The sequence below is a fragment of the Eriocheir sinensis genome, chromosome 8 (genome assembly GCF_024679095.1).
Source record: "Eriocheir sinensis breed Jianghai 21 chromosome 8, ASM2467909v1, whole genome shotgun sequence".
NCBI classification, from domain to species: domain Eukaryota; kingdom Metazoa; phylum Arthropoda; class Malacostraca; order Decapoda; family Varunidae; genus Eriocheir; species Eriocheir sinensis.
This window is the reverse complement of record NC_066516.1, coordinates 24,697,368-24,717,217: the sequence shown is the minus strand read 5'-3', so window position 1 is coordinate 24,717,217 and position 19,850 is coordinate 24,697,368. Positions and strand designations below refer to the sequence as shown.

At 45.1% G+C, this 19,850-nt stretch overlaps 1 protein-coding gene across 16 annotated transcripts in view; it reads right to left on the bottom strand.

Moving 5' to 3' along the window:
- Nucleotides 1–19,850, bottom strand: part of LOC126995740 (uncharacterized) — a 298,135-nt gene that overhangs the window by 28,690 nt on the left and 249,595 nt on the right. The window lies entirely within an intron of this gene.

The following is a 19,850-nucleotide window of genomic DNA, read 5'->3' as shown; positions in this document are numbered from 1 at the left end:
TCCCCATTTTCTTTAGGTCTCCAGTTAATAAATTTACATGAGGAATTTATAGCGTCTACATCTGCTCTCATCCCTCTCCTCTTCCCACTTAAAACATTATAGTAAGTGCTGATGTCAAAAGCTTCCTAGCGGCTTAAGACCCTTGAGAGACGAGAAGAGCTAAGCTGATCCTTGTAAACGAGTAAGCAGTGTTCACTCTTTATATATATTTTCAGTGAAATCTATCCGCGAGATGCTATCCTGAGGAGTTATCATACAAGAAAAGGTAGGGAAGCCTTCCAGTTATTCATACAACAACAACGCAGCCTTTTACACACACACACACACACACACACACACACACACACACACACACACACACACACACACACACACACACACACACACACACACACACACACACACACACAGCCATGTAAATTTATGAGTTATAAGATTATTGGATAAAAGCGGAGTCCTTTTACAACTTTTCATCACCTTATCACTCACAACCAGTCAGCAACGCCACCCCACCCTATAGACAGACAGACAGACAGATAGGTAGGTAGACAGACAGATAGATAGATATTCTTATTTACCACAGAACATACCCTACCAAATTAATAAAGAAAACAATAAAAAAATAAAAAAATCAGTGGTGCAGCGTAATAACTAACACTACAATAGGTGAAACTTCAAAGGACAAACACAATAACATGAAGACAATATAAGTAGACAAAGTAAAACAACAACAACAACAAGAACATTGCCAGGACTAACACAGGTATACGTAATCCACAACAAGACTGGACTCGTAAAACTCCCCGCTCGGTCTGTCGCAACAATATCCAGGGCGTAATTAAGGCAGGGAACTCCACAAACTTATCTCATTAAGCGAAAAGGGAGGGGGAAAAATACTACTACATGCTCGTAACGTACACTTGGTTAGGCTCATAATGCAGATTTTCTTTTTCTTTCGAACTGCTGCTGTTGTTGTAGTCGTTATGGTGCGCAGATAGTTGCATAAGGTACAGGTAAAGTTGGGTGGCTTTATGAAATTTGTTGCAACCGACTACAGAATTATGTCAAAGGCGATAACATACAGGAGTCGGCCCTCACAAGACTATTATATCTACGTTCGATTGGGGTAAAAATCTGACCCTTTGGAATGCGAGTACCCAAGTAAGAATGGACCCTGGAATATATATTTTTTACGTCACTGGAGCCATGTTAAAAAAAAAAAAGCCGCCAAAACGCTGCTCCAGTAAAAGGGTAAAAAATGAGAGGCCACAGGAGAGGTCAAGCCTGAAATATTGAGGTTTAAAGTAAGCTCCTTATAGACCGAGATATATCGTGAAGTTTGTAATGGTGGGCAATGAAATAATGGACCTTCTTATTTATTCTTCAGCCCTTGATCTGCCTCTCTAACTAAAGCTGCCGTTACTTTTCTAATCCGCCCTGTAGTAGAGTTTGTGACGCGCTGCAACAAAATAATGGTTCATACAGCGAGTACCTTCTTATTTCTCCTTCAGCTCATCGTCAACCTCCTTTACTACTGCTGCCGTCACTGATCCAATCCGCTCTGTAGTAATTTTGTGACGGCGGTAAGGGAATAATGGCTCATACTGCGGGTACCTTCTTGTTTATCCTTCACATCTTTGCCAATCTCTTTTACTAAAGCTGCCGTCACTTATCCAACTCGCCCTGCAGTAAAGGTTGCGGCAGGCGGTGAAGATATAATAGCTCATACTGCGGGTACCTTCTGATCTATTTTTCAGCCTTTGATCTACCTCTTTTACTACAGCCGCCGTCACTTATCTAGTCCGCCCTATAGTAATTTTGTGACGGCGGTAAGGAAATCTTGGCTCATACTGCTGTACCTTCTTATTCATTCTATTCTTGTGCCCTTGATCTACATCCTTTACTACATCTACCGTTACTTACTGAATTCGCCGTGTAGTAAAGTGTGTGGCGGGCGGTAAGGAAATAACAACTGCGTACCCAAACTGCTTTACGCTCTGGGAATGAACCGCAGAACTTGGCGGAGTGATAGTCGCGTAAAGCAGTCTCATGAGCCTTGCAGGAGGAAGCTGTGTTCCCAAAACCAAATGGGTATTGCGTCTCTCTCTCTCTCTCTCTCTCTCTCTCTCTCTCTCTCTCTCTCTCTCTCTCTCTCTCTCTCTCAAGCAGACACTATAATTTTGACACGTCAGTTAAGCAGATGGTCAGCGATGGAAACAGCTCAAGGGCAGCAAAAACAGGAAACAAAAAGGCTCGCTAAGCGCTGTTCCAGCAAAAAGAAGTCAGTGCGAGTGGCCAGAAGAGGGGTCAATTTCGGATGAAGAGGTGTCTTCCCCTTTTAAAAGAATTCAAATCGTAGGCAGGAAGAAATACAGACGAGGAAAGGCTGTTCCAGACTTTGCCATCGGAAAGGATAAACGAGTGAAGATGCTGATTCACTCTTGTATATGGGAATTGGATAGAATTGGGATGGACTAGAGTAGAAAGTTGATATCGGAGCCCAACATACATTCGAGGGTAGATGTTGATTAAGTTGCTGCTTGCGAGATAACAGTGACTAATAATTTCTTTGCTTATATCGGTTGTTTTATTAGAATACTGGAGTCTCTTTCTTGTCTTGTTCTCCTGCCTGTCCCGTGTTTTTGTCTAGGTCCATCGATTCTCTTTTCTACGTCTGACATGGGGCCTCTTCTATATGTACTGTATCTACTCCTAAGAACATAGGGAGTCTTCCAGAGGTCAGTCAGTCGGCTCCTACAAATGACAACTACTTCAAACATTACATAACCTGTTCCAGTCGCCGTAACTTTTGCTCTCTCCTTTTCCATACATATAAAAAAACTGGTTCTTTATTTGCATTCTGCGTCTCCTGGAATAAGTCTTGGCTCGGGCGCAGGTGCGGCGATTTCAGGTGTCGGCCCTTCAAACTTTACATAGCCTATCTTGTCAGCATTACTCTTGCTCTCTCTCTTTTTTTTTCATATATGTTAATAGTTTTGGTTCTTTATCTGCGTTCTGCGTCTACTTGAATAATGCCTGGCTCGGGCGGTGCGGGGGGTGCCAGGCGCCGGCCCTTCAAACCTCCCTATTCTTGTCGGCATTATTCTTGCTCTCTCTTTTTCCATCTCTGGCTAAGAGTTTTGGTTCTTTATTTGCGTTCTGCGTCTACTCGCATAAACCTTGACTGGCGGCGCGGGGGTGTCAGGTGCCGGCACGTTCATTCATCCACCGCTCATTGTTCCCGTCCACTCGCCGTCCTCGAAGCAGACGGCACCATTACCACGCACCGCCCACCGCCGCCACTCGTCCGCGCGGGGCCCACAAACCAGAGCCCTTATTCTCCAACATTTCGGGTTTACACACCTACATTTGATAAGGCCTTCGTAGGGTTTGTGGGTATTTCCTCGGCCTAGTGATACTCTGACAAGGCTTCTGCAACATGAATGCGAAAAAAACCCTCCTAAGAACCCGACTACTAATCTGCTTTTCGGCCAATGTAAATAGTTGCTGTGAGAGGCGGAAACGTCTGAGAATACTGATCCTCAAAGTCCAGTTTAATCCATAGTCTTACATGAATTCGTCAGACGTTTCCGAAGATTTATTTTTTTCTCCTTTCAGCTGCCACCATTCTCACCAATGCATCTAGACGCTTCCTTCACCAGCTGCCTACATATACGTGCCTCCACCCGCCTCCCCAGCCTCCCTAAAGCCTTCTATTTAAGTTTTATCGTGAAAGTTGTTTTGATTCACGGACGGCATCTCTCAGCAGCTGCCACCCTCCACGCTATCCTGTCGACATGGTATGCCTGGAAGAGTCGGCAGACCGGAGGAACTAAAGTGGAATCGAATGGCAGAGTACATGGGATGAAATTACTGTCTTAATGTATTAATTAATGTAATTAATGATCTCTCTATTTGTTGATCTTATTACTTATCAGCCATATTGTCACTTAGAAGAAGCAGAAGAAGAGGAAGAAGAAGAAGAAGAAGAAGAAGAAGAAGAAGAAGAAGAAGAAGAAGAAGAAGAGGAAGAGGAAAAAGGATAATAATAATAATAATAAGAAGAAGAAGAAAAAGGAAAAGAAGAAGAAGGAAAAGAAGAAGAAGAAGAAGAAAAAGAAGACGCAGGAGAGGAAAAAGGAAAAGAAGAAGAAGAAGAGGAAGAAGGAGAAAAAGAAGACGCAGAAGGAGAAGAAAAAGGAAAAGAAGAAGAAAAAGAAGAAGAAGAAGAAAATAAACACCACCAGCAGCAACAATCTTTACTGAATTTCTTCGTAAGAGGAAAACATGTCGAACCGTACAAAAATAAAATAATAAACATTGATAAACACACTTCAGACGCTTCGATAGGAACACACACACACACACACACACACACACACACACACACACACACACACACACACACACACACACACACACACATGAAGTCGAAGGTGTGATAAAATTCGTCCCTTGCCGGTCTTTCCTCGCTCCTCCTCCTTCAGCGGCGTCAACCTTTACTTCCCTTGACCATCACTTACCCGCCTTCAGCCTCCCCATAATTTCCCCATCACGAGCTCTTCCCGCTACTCTTCATCACCATCTGCAGTTTCCCAAGTCCGTCATCTTTGCCATTTACAGCTTCTCCTCCTCCCCCTCTCCCCTTGATCTTATCCTCATATCATAGTTTCTGGCTAGTTCATTTTCATCTCTCTCTCTCTCTCTCTCTCTCTCTCTCTCTCTCTCTCTAGTTCATATTTAATGAGTCAGAAGTGAAAAAAAGATAAATGAGAGAGAGAGAGAGAGAGAGAGAGAGAGAGAGAGAGAGAGAGAGAGAGAGAGAGAGAGAGAGAGAGAGAGAGAGAGAGAGAGAGAGAGAGGAAGAGAAGGAGAGAGAGAAGGTGAGAAGGGAAACGAGGACGAGGAGCTGAAGTTTGGAATTCGAATAAATGGGAACGGCGCAAAAGGTACTTTGATATAATACTCCCTCCATCAACCACCCACACCACTGGAAGCCGTGCGTTGTGCTTTACAATTTAGCGAGGCAGGCGAACGGAGCAAAGGGTATATAGGCAGGGGACAGGAGGAAGGTAGGAGGGCAGGCACGTACGTCGGGTGTGAAACAGGCAGGCAGAAAGGAAGTAAAGCATTCGAATGGGGGCAGGATGGGACGTAAGGTGGTAGGCAGGAAGGGAAACTGAAGGGCATAGACAGGCAGACAAGCAAAGTGAGAAAACATAGGAAAGACTACGGGTGAAAGAGATAAGACCGAGGGGAGGCAGGGAGGAGGGAGGGAGGGAAGGAAAAAACGATGTAAAAAAAGGGGGACAAAGAGAAGGAAAAAGAAGAGCATAGACAGGCAGACAAGCAAAGTGAGAAAACATAGGAAAGACTACGGGTGAAAGAGATAAGACCGAGGGGAGGCAGGGAGGAGGGAGGGAGGGAAGGAAAAAAACGATGTAAAAAAAGGGGGGCAAAGAGAAGGAAAAAGAAGACCATAGACAGGCAGACAAGCAAAGTGAGAAAACATAGGAAAGACTACGGGTGAAAGAGATAAGACCGAGGGGTGGCAGGGAGGAGGGAGGGCGGGAAAGAAGGAAAAGCGATGTAAAAAAAGGGAGACAAAGAGAAGGAAAAGCGCTCGAGGGAGAGATTTAAGTAAAAGTCGGAGATAGTAGAAAGCAAAAATGACAAAAATAAACGTAAAATAATTTAAACAGATGGAAAATACAGAAAGGAAGGAAGGAAGGTAAAAAAAAGGACAGCGAAGAGAAAAGGAATATATCTGGATAAGAACACCAAGGAGGGAGAAAGAGATATACAAAAGAAGAAGGCAGGAAGGAGAGAGGGAGGGAGGGAAAAGCGATGTACAAGGAGACAAACGGAAGGGAAAGTGCTCGAGGGAAAGAGAAGTAAAAACCAGAGATGATAAAAATGCAAGGACGGCACAAATAAATGTAAAATATATTAACAGAGGATAAAATACAGGAAGGAAGGAAGGACGGAAGATAAAACAAATGGAAGCAAAGGGTTAAATAATATATATATGGAAAAGAAAAACAAGCAGGGAGAATAAGTAATACAAAAGGAGTCTCCATCCATGTATAACCAGAGAAAGGGAGGAAGAGGAAAATGGTGGCGGGGAAGGGAGCATAAAATAGTAGCAGGAAGGAAGTAAAAGAAAAAAAGAAAAAAAAGGCAGTAAAGAGTAAAGGAGTATTTCAGAATAAGAAGAACACGCAGGGAGAAAGAGTAGTACAAAGGAGCCTCCATTCACTCATAACCAAAGGAAGGAAGGAAGAGAAATAATGCCGGGGAGAGAGCGTAAAGTAGTTGAAGGAAGGAAGGAAGGTAAAACAACGTAGCAAAGAGTAAAGGAGTATTTCAGAATAAGGAGAACACGCACGGAGAAAGAGTAATACAAAAGGAACCTCCATCCATGTACCACCAGAGGAAGGAAGGAAGGGAGAGGAATAATGCCGGGGAGGAAGCATAAAAAAAGGACGACCGCCAGGAGCTCTTCCCCGCTGGAGGAGAAAAGGAGTTCGACCCTGAGGGAGTGAGCAAACATCCTGCGAGCGTGAGTGTGTAGGAGGAGGAGGAGGAGGAGGAAACACCGAAGGAAAGTGCAGAGGATGGAAGAGAGAGAGGGAAAGAGGACGAGTGTGTGTGTGTGTGTGTGTGTGTGTGTGTGTGTGTGAGAGAGAGAGAGAGAGAGAGAGAGAGAGAGAGAGAGAGAGAGAGAGAGAGAGAGAGAGAGAGAGAGAGAGAGAGAGAGAGAGAGAGAGAGAGAGAGAGAGAGAGAGAGAGAATATTACGAAACTACAGGAAAAACAAAACAAAAAAACAAAACAAAAAAAAAAACGTCATGGAAAATTACTCCAGAAAACTTTGCTTGTGGTGATTGGACGATTACGAAACACACACACACACACACACACACACACACACACACACACACACACACACACACACACACACACACACACACACACACACACACGAGAAAAGTAAGTAAAAAGAAAACCAACGGGAGGAAAATCAAGTAAGCAACACAACACGCAACACCACAACGGATAATTTGGTGCTTCTTCACTGCCCATTGTGAGGTGGTGAAGGAAAGAAAGGAAGGGGGATGTGGGGGAGGCTAGAGGTTGGGGGGTGGAAGGAGGAAGGATGGAGGGGAATGGGGTATAGGGGTAGGGGAAGGAGGGAGGGATGGAGGGGAATGGGAGAGGGGAGGGAGAGAGGTAGATAATCGGAAAAATGTGGGAGCTGGAGGAAAGAAAAGGAAAATGATTGAGAAGGGGAGAGAAAAAAGGCAGAAATGGTGTTTATAGGGGGGAAGGAAAGATAAGAGCTGGAGGAGGAGGAGGAGGAGGAGGAGAAGGAAGAAGAGGAGGAGGAGGCAAAGGATCTAGTTACGTAATGGAATGAATAATCGAAAAAAATATACTAAAGACAAAATAAAAATAACGCAGGAAAAGTACGACAGACGGTGTGAGAAAATTAATAAAACTGTATAAAATAAAGTCTAAACACGACATTACTAACACTAACTACTACAACATTAATTTACCTACAGTAGGGGAGAAGGTTGATGGGTGAGGGCCGGCCAGAAACATTAATAAGAGGCGGCCACGTGAGGGAGGAACGGAAGGGTAAGTTACTGTGAATAAATAACGAGAGAGAGAGAGAGAGAGAGAGAGAGAGAGAGAGAGAGAGAGAGAGAGAGATCCATTAATCCATCCATCTATCCATTAATCCATCCATGTATCCATTAATCCATCCATCTATCCATCCAGACAGACAGACAGACAGGCAGGCAAAATGACAAAAACTATGGAAGAGTAGGGACGGAGTGAGGGAAGGCAGAAAAGAGGGAAAGGGAAGGAAAAGGGATGTAAAAGAAGGGAAGAGAAGGAAAAGTGCTGGAGGGAAAGAGGAGTAAAAGTCAAAGAAAATAAAAATGCAAGGACAGCGAAAATTAAATGTAAAATATATACAGACAGACATACAGACAGGCAGACTACGGGCACATAACAGGAAATGGTGCCTGAAAGTTGGGAGACGAACAGAAAAATCCAATTGACCTAAAGGGAAGTTAAAAAAAAAAAAAATGTAAGGCCTCCAGACCAAACATGGACTGACTGACTGACTGACTGACTGACTGACGAAATGGAAGAGAAAGGAAAAACAAAACAGGGAGAGGGGGAAGGATATAAATATACTGAACAAGACATGAAAAGTGCAAAGACTGAACATGAAAGGAATACGTATAAAAAAAAATGACATGAGAAAAGAAAACAATAAAAAAAGATCTTGACATGAGGGGAAATAGTTGAAAAAAAAAACTGAACATAAGAAAAAAATGTTTAAAAGTCCAATATGGGTTTGAAAAGGTAAAAAAAAAAAAAAAAAAAGAATCGAACCTGAAGGGAACAGTTGCAACGAAAGGAGGAGAAAATGACAAAACGAAGGGAAAAGGAGAAAAGGTTGAAAAATAAAGTATAAGGTGACAAAAATAAAACAATAAAGAAAATAACACAAAAGTTGGACGTTTGTAGCATGAAGCCATCACTAAAGAGAAAAAGAACGAGAACGAGGTGGGAATACGTGCAGCAAAAACAATCACAAATAAACATTATTGAAACCGCAGAAAAAAAAATTAAATGACTAATAAACTAATTAATATAGAAACGGAAAAAAATATGAGGCTTCACATTAATTGAAAATGGCGACACCGACGCTCGTGTGCAAGTTGCGGAATTATTTGTAAGACTTTTTTATCTCATTATTCTATTTTTAACAAAGCTCCTCATGTGACCAGTTTTGCCGATAAATAAAAAAGCATCATCAATATGTAAATATTTATTACCGGTGAGCACTGTGGGCGTCTCTCTCTCTCTCTCTCTCTCTCTCTCTCTCTCTCTCTCGATTGCATCTCATTTATCCTATTGACGAGAGAGAGAGAGAGAGAGAGAGAGAGAGAGAGAGAGAGAGAGAGGGGGGGGGGGGTATCACACCAACCACCTCCACAAGTTATCCACACCGCGCAGTGACGCGGCCCTGACGTCACACAGCTCAAACCCACGCTGCATTACGTGCACTGCACGTGGGCGGCAAGCAGTGTGTGTGTGTGTGTGTGTGTGTCACTTGTTCATGTAAGCACCACTGAGTGTTGACGCGCACACGCCCGGTCACTGATGTCATTACTCCACGCCGCGGAATTTTATTACTAACTTTTTATATTTTTTTTTATCGCTCCAAGTCCTCCAGCACGTCAGACTCTTAGACACCAGCTGTTCATTTATAACGTTAATTAACTTTCTTCGTGTTTCATTCAGTTAAGCTTTCACTACATCTTTCTACGAATCTTCATTACTCAGTGCCGTCAGGTCTTAAGATATTACTTGTTGTGATTCAAATTCGCTCTTCCTTTTGTTTCAAACATTTTTAATTCATTTGAATTTAATTTCAGTTGAATATTTCTGTGGTCTTTCTGGCCCCTTTCAGAAGTTTTCCTCTTTCTAATCTGTTCTTTGGAGTATTTGCTCATCATAGTATGCAATTTCCCTGAGTCAACATCCCCCATGACTCCTGGCCACACCGGAAGCCACTCAGCACCTCAAAGGCCCCACGCCCACAGGAACACTTTGGTGTCCGCCATGGCTCGGCGCCCATCCAATCAATGGTCAGCCTCGGAGCGCATAGGGTTCCTGGAAGGTATCTGTGCTGCATCACGTGAGGCCGGCAAGTTATGCTCCTGTAACTCCTCTTTAAGGCAACCCGTGTCTCGATCACCTTCACCGTCCACCTCCCATCAAAGGTCTCCCTCCTTCCACTTCCATTAATTCTCAACCGCCGGGCTCGTCCACCGGAAGGGTCTGCGCCAGGCCTATAGGTGATCCGCTTCCATTCATCTATAGTTTACGATCCCTTTCTCGCTCCGGGCTCCCTTTCACTCCTCCAGCACCTGAGTAAAGGATGAGAGACCTTTCCTCCACCATCCCTCCTCCCTCGCTTCGCTCCTATTACAAAAACCTCGTTGTCGAGAAGCTCAATCCGTTTAAACTTTTAACTCTCTTACTCTCTTTACACTCCAATGTTCCTGTTTTCGTGTTACACTTCTTCCTTTTCCTCTTTCTCCGCGTAGGAAGCGAGGCCTTTCCGCCGTCAGCTCTCCTCCTTCGCTCCGTCTTTTACAGAAACCTTGTTGTCGAACTGCTAGAAGCGTGTGAACTAACTTTCATGCACTCCTTCCTGTTTTCGTGTTCCCGCTCTTCCTTCAACCCTCCTCTCCTACCCCCGTCCCTTTCCCCTCCTCTGCTAATGGTTCCCTACCCGCAAGTCTGTCATAAAAAAAGTTTAAAAAACTAAAGAAAACTGAAGGGGAGGAACGGTGCCAGGGGAACATAACCTGAGGGGAGGCTGGGGTGATGGACGCTCGAGGGAGGTGAGGGGTGCGGAGGGTCACGGGGTGGGAGCTTGTCAGTAGTTGGGCCATTAAAGTAACTGACATCTGGCGGGGAAGTCACCAGATGGGGCTCAATCGAAGATTCTCTCTCTCTCTCTCTCTCTCTCTCTCTCTCTCTCTCTCTCTCTCTCTCTCTCTCTCTCTCTCTCTCTCTCTCTCTCTCTCTCTCTCTCTCTCTCTCTCAGTGGCCGAGGTAAGATAGGAAGGAACGGCACAGACAGGTGCTCAAATTAATTAGCAAAGTTTCGGGGCAGCCTCAGCTCAGTGACAAACTGTTATGACGCTGAGTATATCAGCCCACGAAGTATACAAAGTTTCATTTGATTTTTAACAACTGTGTAAGTGTGTAAATGTGTGTGTGTGTGTGTGTGTGTGTGTGTGTGTGTGTGTGTGTGTGTGTGTGTGTGTGTGTGTGTGTGCCGTTTTGTAACTCAAGGTGTATAACATGATGATTTGTGTTATAATTGAGATAAGCACGATGAAAGCTCACTGAATAATGATTAATGAATGTTTACGTTTTCCTACGCTATCAGTATTATAAAAGCTCAGAGAGCAATTGGCGAATTGCACCAACACAAAATGAATATTCATAAACAACCAAACTTCAAAGGAATGTGCGAAACTACACAACGATGACTTAAACGTTACGTCTAAAAGCATTCTCTCTCTCTCTCTCTCTCTCTCTCACACACACACACACACACACTCACACACACATACACACACACACACACACACACACACACACACACACACACACACGAACAAAAGCCCGAATAAAAATCTGCCGAAAGAGCCCCCGTGAGATGCGCCGCCTGGCTCAGCCCTGAAGGCGACGAGATGGGAGACGCCGCCAGTCCCTGCAGCTGGGCGGCCACAGGACTGGGGACATACCTTAGTCCCTTTCTTCAGGCTCCTGGCGCTCGTTCCAGAAAAGATAGAAAAGTCCCATGAAAAGTGGGGCACCGTCAGCCTGGCCCAGCTGCTGCCTCCGAGCCATCTGCCGCTGCTGCTGCTGCCCTCGGACTTGCCAGAGGTTAGAAGACTTTTCTAACGTTGCTATTAATTTACTAAATCACCAAAGCGACGTGTGATATCCAACTGTTTGCACTGGTTCATACAAGACCACAAAAGTTCATAACCTGATGACGTCGTACAAACGGGAAGCCAAAATACGTAACGTGCTGCTTGCCATCACAGATACGAGTAGTAAATCGAAGGACAGTGACGGCGCAAGTAAACCTCACAGCTCCGGTCGAGATGGTATCAACCTCAGTCACGAAGATGCCGCCACGAAACACTTCAGAAGTAATGTGCTGACGCAGCAGGCGGTCCTGACATCCAATAATATCGTGAGCCAATAACGCGCCCCGAGAACCCAAAAGCAATAGAATTCGGAGCCTGAAAATTCCATTCTCGAAATAAAAGTCCACGAACTCGGATCCCCGCAGACCGACGCTGCTTTCCCGTCCATGCAATTTTTTATTGGTTATTAGCACCACCAAAGTTTTCGGTTTATAAGCTCTCTTGCCGAGGTACAGGTAAAGCACGGTGTCCTTGAAAGTGAAAAAAGTTATCTCACCTGATCATAAGAATAGTCTTTCAAAACGTTCTGTCGGCAGGACACCATCAATACCACGCTCCGGCCACCGTCGGTCACCGACTGAAAAGAACACTTCTGCACCTAACGAAAAATGCTACAAGATTTACTTGTTGCTCAAGTTATCTGCTTTAGGAAACCTTTCGTCTCTAAATATGATGACCGACGTTTTCCTGGCTACTACTAAAGGGCCAAAGCTTTATACCTTCAATAAGCAAAACCTTCGGCAGAGATGTTGAGGCATTTATCTGTAAAGAGCTCCGGTAAAAGGGCTTCGCAAAGCAGAAGCAGATTAAATCATAGGTCAACAGGATGTCCAAATCCCTGCCAGCGGCGTATAGCAATGCAACTAACATCCACTTCTACAGACTAAAATGTATGTCACTACTCTTTTTCCATTGGACCGATTTTTGCCAACATCTTTCTTGCGTAGCGGACACACACGATAGCCACACTACATTAGGAGATTGAAGAAACGAAGACGAGAACACAGAGGAGGAAAAAAAACTTCAAAGATAAGCTTGGAAGAAAAAAGAAACTTTCCACGTCACGACGCCTGGATGACGTTAACGGCCGAGGAGGTGACAGCAAGGAGCCAGTGAAGGGCCGGGGGCTTTAGCAACTACCTGACTGTGTCCTTAAAGCTCGCCACGGCCTCCGTCACCCACTCGTGAACTTCTTGGCTACCCTGTACAAGACTCGAACCCTAGCTGCGTCTGTGTCCCCTTCGTGCCCCTGAGCCAGTGAAGGGTCGGGAAGCTTTATCAACCACCTGTGCCCTCCATGTGTGCCCCTAAAGGTACCCAAAACAGCCATCACCCGCGCCTGAATACATGAATCACCCTGGCCCTACCTATATCCTATCCCTAACCATCTGTACACCCCCATCCCAGCTCCCTCCCTACCCCGTCATCTCCGAGGAGTCTTTAGATTGTAGAAGGTGAAGGTCCCGTGACGCTCAATCGGCTTCTCTTTCAGCAAAAATCAATAAGGTCGAGACGATGCTAGTCCTGTCGTTCTCGTTCTTCCTCGATGCTCTCCGCCACTAACTATTCCTTGGTACTCCATGTGCGGCTATTACTGTCCCTTGATATTACCCTCAACCCTGCAATAGTCCAGTCCATCAATCCTCCGTCAACTCCCCATTCGGCCATCACTGTTATCTCACTCGCATTAGTCATATTCTTCAAAATCTCACTGAACATGCTCCAAACCTTCTCAATACACTACAAAATACCTCTTATACCCTCTTACGTCTATTCCTATCACTATCTCGCTCGTCTCCCTCCGCCAAAACGCCTCATCTCCGTTTCTCTGCCGCCTGATCTCTGTTCCTCCGCCTCTTCCTTCACAACGTTAATGAACACAATTGTGGGTTTCATCATCCATGCTCTCGCCTTTCGCTTTCGGTCTGTTTGGTGTCGAAGTTTTTTTTAAGAATTTTGTTTCCAAATATACATAAGCAAGGTGAGTATAAATTTATATAAAGTTTGTTCTGTATCTTATCGTAAAATAAAGACTGAATAGAGATGCATTCTTGTTTGTATTAATCAAAAGAAATACATATCTAGGCGTCACTTCACTCGGCAAAGACGGTAACAAACAGCAACAGCAACGATAGGATTGATAAAGACAGGAGAGAGGGAGGAAGGCAAGCTGGCGGAAAGAGGAGAGGGGGAAGGAACAGCAATGATGTTCAGAGTGTAGCAACACGAAGGGCGACTAATGAGACGGAGAAAAGGGAAGAGAAAAGGAGGCAGAGGGAGACGCAGGGAGGAATACGACAAAAGTGATGTGTACAAAGAGACATGGAGAGAGGCAATAGTGGCAGAGACTCAGAGGGAAAAATAAAAAAAACGTGTGTGTGTGTGTGTAGACAGAGACAAATACATAGTGGCACAATTAACTACCGCAGCAAGACCCAAATAAGAGTGGAACAATACATTAACAGGAGGAGGAGGAGGGAGAAGGGATGATGAGGAGGAGGAGGACGGGGGAGAAAGAAAGAAGGAATGAAAAGAAGGCACAATATTGCTTCAAAAAATTTCACGCGGTGCATTACTCGAATTTCGCCGGCGGGACTGTCCAATTACGGCCGCGTCTGGAGCGGGTTACAAGCGGGGCGTTCCCACAAATTCCGTCGCGCCGCCACAAACACACAACTGGCGCCTGCATGCTAGCTAGGACTGTGTGTGTGTGTGTGTGTGTGTGTGTGTTGCCTTAACAGAATCAACGCCCACGTTCCCGTTCATTTGCCTCTCTCAACATCCTTCAAAATACTACCATCAATGCATTATTAGGACGCCTGTTTGCCCTATATATCTTGTTCCAGTTGTTATTCCTCCTAATCAATCAGTTTTATCTCATTCCTAACGTAGTAAATAATTACACATATACACATACATATTGTTCTTCATATATTCGTTTCTTTGTATATGTAGCCAAAGAGCCTGAACGTCTTGATCGAAGCTAAAATTAAATGTGTCAGCACCTAATAGAGGCTTTCTGGCTAGTGGACGAGAGAAAAGAACACTCACTGAAACGCACGGAGCTGATCATCACGTCTTGTTTATGATATACACTCACGCATTATAACGACTACTACCCTCTTGGTGGAATGATTGCTAGGCGAGGTCAGAAGTATATGCCGCCATCACGCCTTACTTAGAGAACACCAAAGTTAAGGACGGCATTATAAGACACTTTCGCTTCTCACATCAGTTATTTCTAAAGGTCAAAGAGGGGGTCAGTCGAGTTCTCATGAGTGTTTCTTTAGGTTCATGGTACAGAAAAAGGGTCAAACTACCACCAGGGCCATACAACTATCCCTGGAAATCCACACAACTCCTACGAAAGCCTTGTCAGAAATGGGTTCTTGGGCGACGTAATGTTTCATAATACGACCTTACATGTCGCCGAGAATAATTCATGTTAATACCTATTCATTTCCTAACGCCGTGTCCAAAAGGATGAATGGGCGGAAGGAAGGCGCGCGGTGACATGAGCAAAACGAGAACCTTCTGCAAGAATCTCGGTTATTCCTCCTTTTCCTTTGATGACAAGGACATTCTAATCAGGACCTTCTCAGGGTAGTACATCGTTAGATTTGTAAATAGATATACGGCTGCTCTCTCTCTCTCTCTCTCTCTCTCTCTCTCTCTCTCTCTCTCTCTCTCTCTCTCTCTCTCTCTCTCTCTCTCTCTCTCTCTCTCGCCGCCCTTATCCTGCAGCGCCACGGCTCTCGCCAGTACCAGGAACATAAACACCGACATAAGAGCTTTCCTTCGCTGCGTGAGCCGGAAGGGGAATGCACTTATCGGAAGGGTGTTGAGGCGCCGGCCGGTTGGGGGACGTAGGAAAGGCGAAAACAAGGAATAAGAAGATGGTGGTGGTTATGGGTAAGGAAAGTATATATGGTAAGATGTGATTTGCAGTAAGACGGCAATGGAAAGCCGAGAGAAAAGATACAGGAAAAGGAGAAAGAGGAGGAGAGAAGACGAGAAACATGATAAAGAGTAAGAGGAGGATTAAGTAAAAGAAGAAAAGGAAGAAGAATAGTAGGAGAAACAGAAGGAAAAGAAGTAAGAGGAGAAAGAGCAAGGAAAAAGAGGAACAGGAGTAGGAGGAACAACAACAACAGGAGGAGACGAAGGAGGAGGAGGAGGAAGGGATATAATAACAGATAGGGTGACTGAATCAGTGGAGGAGAAGAGGGGGAGAAATAAGCAGAAGAAGCAGGAGAAGGAGGGGAAAGAGGGGTAATGAGTCAGTGGATCTGTAAGTGTGAGGGGATTGGGAGGGTGCAGAGGAAGACGATCCGGGCGAGAAGGGGACTGCGAGGGGGGAAATGGAGATACGTGCGAGGGGAGTCAGTGTGTGTGTGTGTGTGTGTGTGTGTGTGTGTGTGCGTGATCAAGGGCCGAGCTGTTTACCCCGGTCAGTTAACAGCCCGCCTTGTCCTCGTGCGGTGAGAGGCGTTGCGTAGTCGCCTGATGAATGCCCTATTGAGGAGGCCACGGGAGAACAGGGAAGAGGAGATAGACGGAATGCTTGGACGAAAGGATGATAAAGATGGAGAGAGGTGAGAAATATATAGAGGGATACTAAAAGCAGCTTCATTCATGCCCCCCACTACGTACGTATCCGAATGATAAGAACAGCGAAGCAGAGAGAACCTATCGGCGTCACTATGAAAAATGAAACCGAGCTGACCGACCACCAGTACTCGCAAAAAAAAGCCTGCATGCGTTCTGGGCCCGCACATAGAACAAGTAAAGGCATACACAGAAAACACTAGAGATCAATACTCCGAAAATCACAACCTTTACGACCGCGCCCTTAACAGATTGAAACAAAGCCACTGTCCGGTTCTTGCCTTGCTCTGCCCCCTCGTCCTACCGACACCCTCACACGGGCCGCAGATAGAGAGGGTACGAAAGAGGGGTAAGGGAAAGAGGCAGAGGGACGGAAAGATAGAGGGGGTGGGAGGTAGGAAGAGCCATGCATACTCGTACACCCAACACCAAGTTCACCTCCCAACCTTACCTCACCTCCCCCCTGTTTCCCCTCCTCTCGAAGCCCCTCAAGCAAACTTAAGAGTCACGACCCCACTGAAGCCTCTGCCTCCTCCTCTTCTTCCTTCTCCTTATCCCTCCTTCCTCCACTTACTGTCTCTCCCTCTTCGTCACCTTGTCGTTAGGGGGATCAACCAGAACTACACCCCTCTACACACACACTTTTTTTTTCTCTTCTATCTGTTCGTGCCCGCCTCTCCTCCTCCCCACACGTCCTTAAATACTCCCTAATATTTACTCTCCACCTTCTACTCCAGCCTCCCTCTCCCGGTGTGTGTTTTGCCTCACGCTGCGATGCCCACATTCCCTCCTTCCTTCCCTTCACGCTCCCACACTCCGCTGCACCGCCACCACCACCACTGACACCACCAGCAGCTTCACCACCACCAGCAGCAGCTTCACCCCTCTCTTTTCTTCTTCCTGCTGCCTCGATATGAGCTCAAAATTACTCCTCTTCAAAACACTCTGCCCCTTCTCCATTTTCCTCCTTCGTTCGCTCCCACCCTCCACTGCACCACCATCACCACCACCAGCTTTGCACCTCTCCCTCTGTTCCTCATTCTGCTGCCTCGATGCCCTCTCAAAACTACTCCTGTTCTCCACTCTGCCCTCTCTCCACTTCCTTCCTTCCTTCCTTCCTCCTTTCTTTTCTCTCTTTCCTACACACTACACATTCACACTTCTCGAAATCACTAGCTAAATCCATCTCTTCTCTTCTTCGTCGTCCTTTCCTAAACAACACAATTATAACTTGTCTTTCTCCTCCTCATCATAATTATATACCTCCACCACAATCCGTCCTTCACGTCCTCTTCCTCCTCCTCCTCCTCCTTCTCTTCCCCTTCTCCTCCTTCTCACACATACGCACACACTACTCAAAATCACTAACTTTTTCTTTCTTTCGATAATTCCCAACCCGTCTTCTTCCTCCTCCTCCTCCACCTCCTTCACACACCCGCATCACCATCCTACCTCCCCCTCCTTCCAGCCTAGGACCCCATATGACCTCCTGCACGCATTGGCCCCTGCACCTGGCAATTAACATGGGAGGGAAAAAAGCATCTCGATAAAACTTTTCCTTTTCTCATCAGAGTCGAGGACATTAAAATTCCAGCCTTCGTCCCGTTCAATAATTGGTCTTTGACGGTGGACGACATACACACACACACACACACACACACACACACACACACACACACACACACACACACACACACACACACAGCTGCTGCCTCCTATATCTTTCCTTCACTTTTCTCTTTTTTTTTCAGATATCTTCCTTTTTTCATTTTTTCTTACTTCACTTTTTTTCTCCTCTTCCACTTTGTTTTTTTAACTCTCTCTCTCTCTCTCTCTCTCTCTCTCTCTCTCTCTCTCCAGGCATTTCTGTCTTGTTCCTGATCTTTTTCTTTGTTGTTGTTCTTTATCGTTTTAATTTTTACTTCTTCCTCCTCCTTCTACTGCTGATCCCTACTTCCTCCTCCTTCACCTTCTCTCCCTTCTTTTCCCTTCCCCTCCTCCTCCTCCAACTCATTTCTCTCATATTTTCCACCTCTTCCTATTCTCTTCTTTCCTCCACGCCTCACTGCACCTTCTCAGCCCGCCTTTCTCTTTCCTCCGAGCTTTGTTTCTCTCCCTCTTTTTCCATAAATATATTCTTGTCCTCAGTCGGAGCGCGCTGTCATCAATGTTTTTTCTTTTCTTTTCTATTCCTTTTTTTTTTTATCCAACAACGCTCCCGTGTGTGTGTGTGTGTGTGTGTGTGTGTGTGTGTGTGTGTGTGTGTGTGTGTGTGTGTGTGTGTGTGTGTGTGTGTGTGTCCTTTTAGGTTCAACACTCTCATTTTATTCCCATGTCTTCTTCCTTCCTGTAGCAAACATGTTTTTCTTCTCACTCCGGGCCTCAGAAACACTCTCTCTCTCTCTCTCTCTCTCTCTCTCTCTCTCTCTCTCTCTCTCTCTCTCTCTCTCTCTCTCTCTCTCTCTCTCTCTCTCTCTCTCTCTCTCTCTCTCTCTCTCTCTCTCTCTCTCTCTCTCTCTCTCTCTCTCTCTCTCTCTCTCTCTCTCTCTCTCTCTCTCATCCATTTTCCCTCACTAAATCTTCCAGTAAATAAGGGCGTCATTAATTCATATATTACTATTATCATCATCATTATTTTTTTCCCAATAACCAACACCCCAGTAAAACGCTTCCCTTAATTAATCTTTTTATGCTGCGTCGTTTCCTTCATAAGCATAATTTTTCCTTTTCCCTTCTCACCATTCGTCTCTACTTCATTCTTTTTTTTTTTCATGGATTAAGATTTGAAGTCCTTGTCTTTTGATCATCCTTCCTTCAAAGCGATTACTGTGGTGGTAAATGTTTTTTTTTTCCTATATTTTTCTTCTTTATTATTTATTATTAGGATATGGTACCCGGCTTTTTTTTTATTATTCTTCACTATGTTATTACTATTACATACTTTCCATAGTTATTTCCCGTGTCCTTGTTTGCCTCAAGTCTTCCCTCCAAACGATCCAGGTGGTTAGTGTGGGCATGTATTTTCATCTTTATATATTTCTTTATCTCTCGCCTGGTTGTCTTTCTTTTCTCTTTATTATTTAACCTTTCGTTCTTCTGGGTTGTCCGTCCTGATCCCCTTCTGAGTGATCAAAGACGATTTCCTGATCCTTTTGACCTTCATTTCCTTCCTCTTTGTCCTGTCTCCCTCTTCCTTCCTTCCTTCCCGCACCACGGCATAGCTTATCTCTCCCATTATACTCGTGAAACAAGACATCTTATTAATCAAGCTATTTTATGACCGCAATTTCTACACTTACACTCTAATTTCTGGATATTTATACTAATTCTGCTTCCCTTCACCCTTGTTCGCAATCTTCCTCTCGCTCCCCATAGTGCTGTCGCTTCTTGCCGCGTACCCTCGCTAATTTTCCCTTCGCCCTCTCCTGAGTCTGGCGTGTAATTCCTGCGGGTCACGTGAACTCTTTGATCAAACTTCCCTTGCCAAGGCTTTATCTCTCGCTGGATATCTTGCTTCAGCTTGCTGGATGCTCTCTCTCTCTCTCTCTCTCTCTCTCTCTCTCTCTCTCTCTCTCTCTCTCTCTCTCTCTCTCTCGCTCTCTCTCTCTCTCTCTCTCTCTCTCTCTCTCTCTCTCTCTCTCTCTCTCTCTCTCTCTCTCTCTCTCTCTCTCTCTCTCTCTCTCTCTCTCTCTCTCTC